The following is a 6391-nucleotide window of genomic DNA, read 5'->3' on the forward strand; positions in this document are numbered from 1 at the left end:
ACTCATTTTACATAGTAAAATACCTTTCCATAATATCTGTCTTCCCCAAAAGACTAATCCCTCAAATGTACATTTGCATTATATGTATATAAGTTTGTAAAATAATCACCCTTCATAATCTAAGGAACACAAATATGAAGAATTATCAGATGGGTTAAATATATTCAAATGGGTACTTTAAAGACCCAGGTATAGTTCGAAAGGACGTGATGAGGTTAGCACCATCAGAGACATGTAAAGATGCTACAATAGAAAATAAAGGAAAATAAAACAACCCAGATTCTGAATTTCTGGAAAGCAGAACAACAAGTAATTAATTTTTCCATTAGAATCATTTGAAAAATATTTTAGCTCTGTAGGTAGCTCGATTTTAATCTAGTATGACTTCTTTCAAATTTCTGTCCTTTAGAACTGCAAAATGATAAATACGGGTTATTCAAGCCACCAAACGTGTAGAAATGTTTTAAAGCAGATTTAGATTAGTAAACTAATTCAACTACAGCCTTTTCCTGATGCAACTATAGGGACACCACATTTCCTAGTTTTTGAGAATAAGAAAATGTTGCCACTGGCTTTCTACACATGTATGATGTGCATACTACTTACAGGCCTTACATAAAGAAGTCTTGAAATTCTAATTATTATTTAAATAAGAGGTTTCTTATCTTTATTTTCACATTTGGGGATCACTAAATACCAAAATTATGTAGAAGCCTAAGAATATGGAAATGAAATCTGTCTCCTAATATTATAAAATAATTTGTGACATTTTGAGTTACAGTTTCTAAAGTAATAAAAAATAAGGTAAAACAGATACAAAAACTCAATTTTCTATCCTTCCTAACTTTCCAACAGCAATTAGAGAATCCAGTAAATGTACAGCCGTCCCAGGATAGTATAGGATGGTATACGATCACTAGATGGTGAAAAAGAAGATAACAAAAATGGTTCCTCTGGAACAATGGGAAACAAAGTCTACATATACAGATTGTGATATAGCTAGAAAATAGTTTCCACTATTCTAAGCCTTTGATATTTTAGGTTTGTTTACACAGCATCTTTCTACTCTTAGGAAATAACCCATTATTAATACTCAAGTGTTTGCTGCTTATAACCCAGAAACAAACAATGCTTCTAAATGTAAAGAAGAATGATATTAATAGTAATCAAGGCTACTTCCATAGCTATAGCTGATAAATAAGAATGATATTGGGGAATAGTCCAAAAATCTTGAAATTTTTCTTGCCTTTACTCTTCTCCAACACGAGAAGTCCTAGTCAAAATATGATAAACATTAATAGAGGATTTTTATGTTTTTATTGTTCACACCAAAGCAAATACATTTTCCTCTTTGCAAGCCTGACTTTGAAAGAGACAGACCATCAAAATTATTTTATAGACAAAAGTTTACTGCTTTGTCTTAGGTGTTTTCCTGCCTTGGGTGTTGTTCTCTTTTATTTTGGCAACTGTATAGAAAAAAAAAGATAAATCCATTGTGCTTGTATTGAATTGTTAAAAGTCAACCTGTCTTCAAACAAAGTATTCTGTTCCCTTCTTCACTGCTAATTAACAGGATACTTTAACGTACATTCTCATTGAAATGGATGAAAACAGGAGTGTCTGTGATTGCTTTTTTAGAGTTTTCAAGTATTTTCCTTGATTATTTTCATTATTGCCTTTGTTCCGGTCTTCTAATCAGGAACAGAGGGTTACCTAAAAATATCTTCCTAAGATATAGGATGTTAGGTAGAAAAAAATAGATGTATAATTAAAGATTTTCATCTCCTTAAAGACTGAAAAGGTCAGAAGACATTTTACTATTACTGGCATTGTTAAGATGATTTGAATGTTTTGGTTCTTAAACTTAGTGAAATACATGTGAAATGTTACTTGTTCCAACAATGATTATGCCTTATACTTTTTTCCTCCAATGAAATAAAACGTCTGACTATGTTGGAGGGCATATTGATTTTAGGGTAGGAGGGTTAATTATAGAAAGCCAAGAGAGATTCCTAAAACAGTATTGCCTTTCACGTATCAATTAATTATACTTAAGTTATGTAAGTATAGAAATATACAAATATGAATTGAGTGACAAATGTGTGATTTACAAAATTGATTCAATGACAACTAATCCAGAAATCAATTCTCTATATTTATATAAACTAGTATACCTAGTAAGGATTTAAAAATTGTTAGAATATATTTTTTAACATTTATGTCAAAATATTTGTTTATTTGTAACTGTTTATTTTTTATTTTTTGTTGGTCGTGGAGCTTGAAATCTGGGCCTGGACACTGTCTCTCAGCTCTTCAGCTCAAGACTAGTACTCTACCACTTGAGCCACTGCCAGTTTTCTGGTGGCTCATTGGAAATAAGAGTCTCACGGACTTTCCTGCCTAGGCTGGCTTTGAACCATGAGTCTCAGTTCTCAGCCTTCTTAGTAGCTAGGGTTATAAGCATGAGCCACTGGCTCCTAGCTACACAATTAGTTTTTACATAGCTATGAAATATTGATTGATAATCCCATTCATTTATATGTTGTGTAATGATATAGCTACATCATATCCATTCATTTCTGTATGTAACATTTCTTTTTAGTGAGAATGCTCAAAAACATCTTCTGGCTAGGATGAAATATCTATTCTTAACTATAATAACTTTGCTTCTTGTGGTATACAATTAATATACTTACTTTTAGTCCTGGAAGTCTGCTAATTAAAGTTACATAAAACATGAATTGTAAAGTGCACGAAATTCATGGTTCCATCACTTATTTTAAGACAACAATTATGCCTTTTGTTTCCAATTATATTTCTGTGGGAATGTATAATATTCATTGATTTAACTGTTAAAAATTTATAACAGTTACATTATATCAAGTTGATTCAAACTTGTTTGGTCCTGGGGCTTGAACTCAGGGTCCCTGAGATTTGTTGCAATTTTTTTTAACAATTTACCATTGCAGTCATGACTCACTTCTGGCTTTTTTGCTCAATAATCAGAGATAAGATTATCAGGAAGTTTATTTTGTGGCCTGCCTTCAAACAGCAATACTCAAATCACAGCCTCCCAAGTAGCTAGGATGAGATACATGAGCCACCTGCTCCCAACTTCTATTCACCACTTGTATATGAGTTTTCATAAACGAAATTGTTTTACACTTTTATTGAGTTCAACTTTCTCGTTTTCCTTTCCAACAATTTTAATGACAAATTTAAGACTGCTTCATCTCAAAATTGTCAAAACATCTTCCTTTGGTTTACATTTCCATCTCTCTTTTTGTTTTATATACCACTTTTTAATCCTGCTTGAAGTTAACATTTGAATAAAGTTTTATGTTTAATCAATGTTCACTTTTTAATTTTCCCACATACTGCCTAACCTAACACCTCTTATTAAACAGAACGTCATTCCACAAATGTTTGGTTTTCCCCTTATAAATATTCCTTGATAATATTTATGTGGATCTAATCTGGTGCCCTACAGACCCATTGAGATGTACAATCTTTCCTATACAAATATAACAATTTTACACTAATAGCTTTAATATTGGACAGAAATATATTGCAGTTTATTTTTCTTTTTCAATGACTCAAAGAGTCTAGTCAGGTGTTTTTAGAAATTGTCATAAACATAAATAAAACTGTGAAGCTGAGCGCTATTGCCTCATGCTTGTAATCCTTGCTGCATAGGAGGCTGAGTTCTGAGGATTGTGGTTGAAATCTAGCTGGAATGGGAATGTCCGTAAGACACTTATTTCCAATTAACCACCAGAAAACCAGAAGTGGCACAGTTGCTCAATGAGTAGAGCATTCACTTTCAACTGAAGAGCAGAAGGACAGCTCCAGGAACAGATTTCAAGTGCCATGAATGACCAAAAAAAGGGGAAGAGACAATTCATATCTTTTCTCAATTGTATCCTCCAATCTACAAAAATTATGTCTCCATTTATTTAGATTTTTGCTTTTATATTCATCATTGTATAAATTTCAATGACGGTGAGTAAATAGCACTTTAATACATTTTGACAATGTGTGAAGATAGCACAAAGAAATTCACAGAATACAGTTGAAATATAAAGGGCAATGGGAATTGAGAAAGTCAGAAACGGGTTTATCAGGCCCTTCATCCATATGTGAGAGTGTAAGATGTTTCAATAAGATATCTTCATATAATTATTATACACCAATTAATAACTATCTTCCAAAGGCTTTGGTATTCAAGTATGACATAAAGGATAAATACACATTCTGTGGTGAAATGAAAGAAAGATAGATGAGGAAATGCATACTTATAATGATTGTGTAAAGAAACTAAGAAATTCAGTCAACATTCTGAGAGCTCATGGCTCATTGTACTCGAAGTTTGCTGGTACCTAAGATAATTCTAAAATGTTAGACTTGATCCTATCTTTCAGACTGCTTAATACTATTGCTTTTTGCGTCAGTATTCTTTTTTTTGTTGCTGGTCCTGGTGGTGGTTCTGGGCCTTGAACCCTGGGCCTGGGTGTTGTCCCTCAGCTCTTCAACTTCAAGGCTAGAGCTCTACCACTTGCGCCATAGTACCACCTCCGGCTTTCTTGTGGTTTATTGGAGATAAGAGTCTCATGGACTTTTCCTGCACAGACTGGCTTTGAACCATAATCCTCAGATCTCAGCCTCCTGAGTGCCTATGATTACAGGAGTGAGCCACCATCACCTGGCTCCTCTTTACAACATCTTAAACATAAAATAAAATAAAGTAAAATCAATAAAGGGCATGTTAGGCTAATAAAGTGAAACGATAACTTATAGACAAATAAAAATAATAATATACGTATATGTATATATACATGTATGTACACATCTGTATATTCTTATATATGTATACATATATAGGTCTTTGAATATATACACATATACGTATGAATATATGCATATGTACATGTAGTGTGTTCACGTATACATTTATTGAAATAGACTTGAATCAGAAATATATTGAGCATATTAATGCCAATGAAATATTTTAACCATCCTGAATAAAATCCAAATACATATCTCTATAGTAATATAACAACAATCAAGGAACATATGGAAAGATCATAACATACCTAGACATTGCATACATATAGAGATTAGTGGAAATAGAAACAATAAGATAGCCCTGAACAACCATTATGTAGAAATTGCAATCCTTATACATGGGTGCCTGGCAGTTAAAATGATATAGTCCATTTCTTAAACATACTGGAAATCTTTAAGATATTACACATAGAATTGCCTCTATGATCCAGCATTTTGAATTATAATTTTATATACAAAATATATTTCAACATATGTCCAATGAGACACATGTACAAGAATATACATAGCAAAACCCTTTATAATAATATGTAATAAAACATTGAAATGCCCATTGAGGATGTTATTTCAATATACACATGCATGCAAACAATATGCTCTATCCATGAGAAAAATTTACATGGACTTGCTTTGGAAACAGTGATATTACATGGGAGAAATGGATAAAATAGACTACATTTTCTAATTATATGATGTTTGTAAATTGGCACATCTGTAGAGGTAGAATCTGTAGAGGAGAGTAGGTTGAAATGATGACAGGAAATGACTATTAATAAATATTTGAGTATTTTGAGAGGGTAGTAATGATAAAATGTTCCTGAACTGAAGGTGAAGTTCTTACTCCAAAACGTTAACATTCTAAGAATCATTGTATTTTATCAAAGAATTACAGATTGCATTTGCATTAACCTTAGGAAAATTTTTAGAATAGTAGTGGGTGAATCTGAGTGATAATTTAGAATTTAAAATCACAGAATTCCATAATGCACAATGTTAGTACGTTGATGAATAAGACTATCAAGAAAATATGATCTGTGATATGTCCTCTGAGTGGTTATACATGATATTAAGAGCCAGTGAATATTCTACAAATTCATGTAAATTGAGCTGTGAGATAGGATTGAGAAGGATGAGGGATAATGATCACCAAGATGCATTGTATTGGCCATGGAATGTGGCTTAGTGGTAAATGCTTGCCTTACATGTGTTAAGCCCTGGGTTTGATTTCTCAGTACTACATAAAGAAAAAAGCAGGAATAGGCACTATGACACAAGTCATAGAGTACTAGCATGAGAAAAAGAAGCTCAAGGACATTGCCAAGGCATGAATTCAAGCCCCAGGACTAGGCAAAAAAAGGTGCATTTTATTAAGCCAGGCACTAGCGGCTCACGGCTGTAATCCTAGATAATCAGGAGGCAGAAAATTGAGGTTTGAAGCCAACTCAGGCAAGAAAGTCTATGATATTCTTATCTCCAATTAAATCTCAGAAATATCAGAAAGTGCTGCTGTACCTCAAGTGATAAATTTCTATTATTCATCCAAAGG

Source organism: Dipodomys spectabilis, unplaced genomic scaffold (assembly GCF_019054845.1).
Source record: "Dipodomys spectabilis isolate Male_0828 unplaced genomic scaffold, ASM1905484v1 ptg000088l, whole genome shotgun sequence".
Lineage (NCBI taxonomy): Eukaryota > Metazoa > Chordata > Mammalia > Rodentia > Heteromyidae > Dipodomys > Dipodomys spectabilis.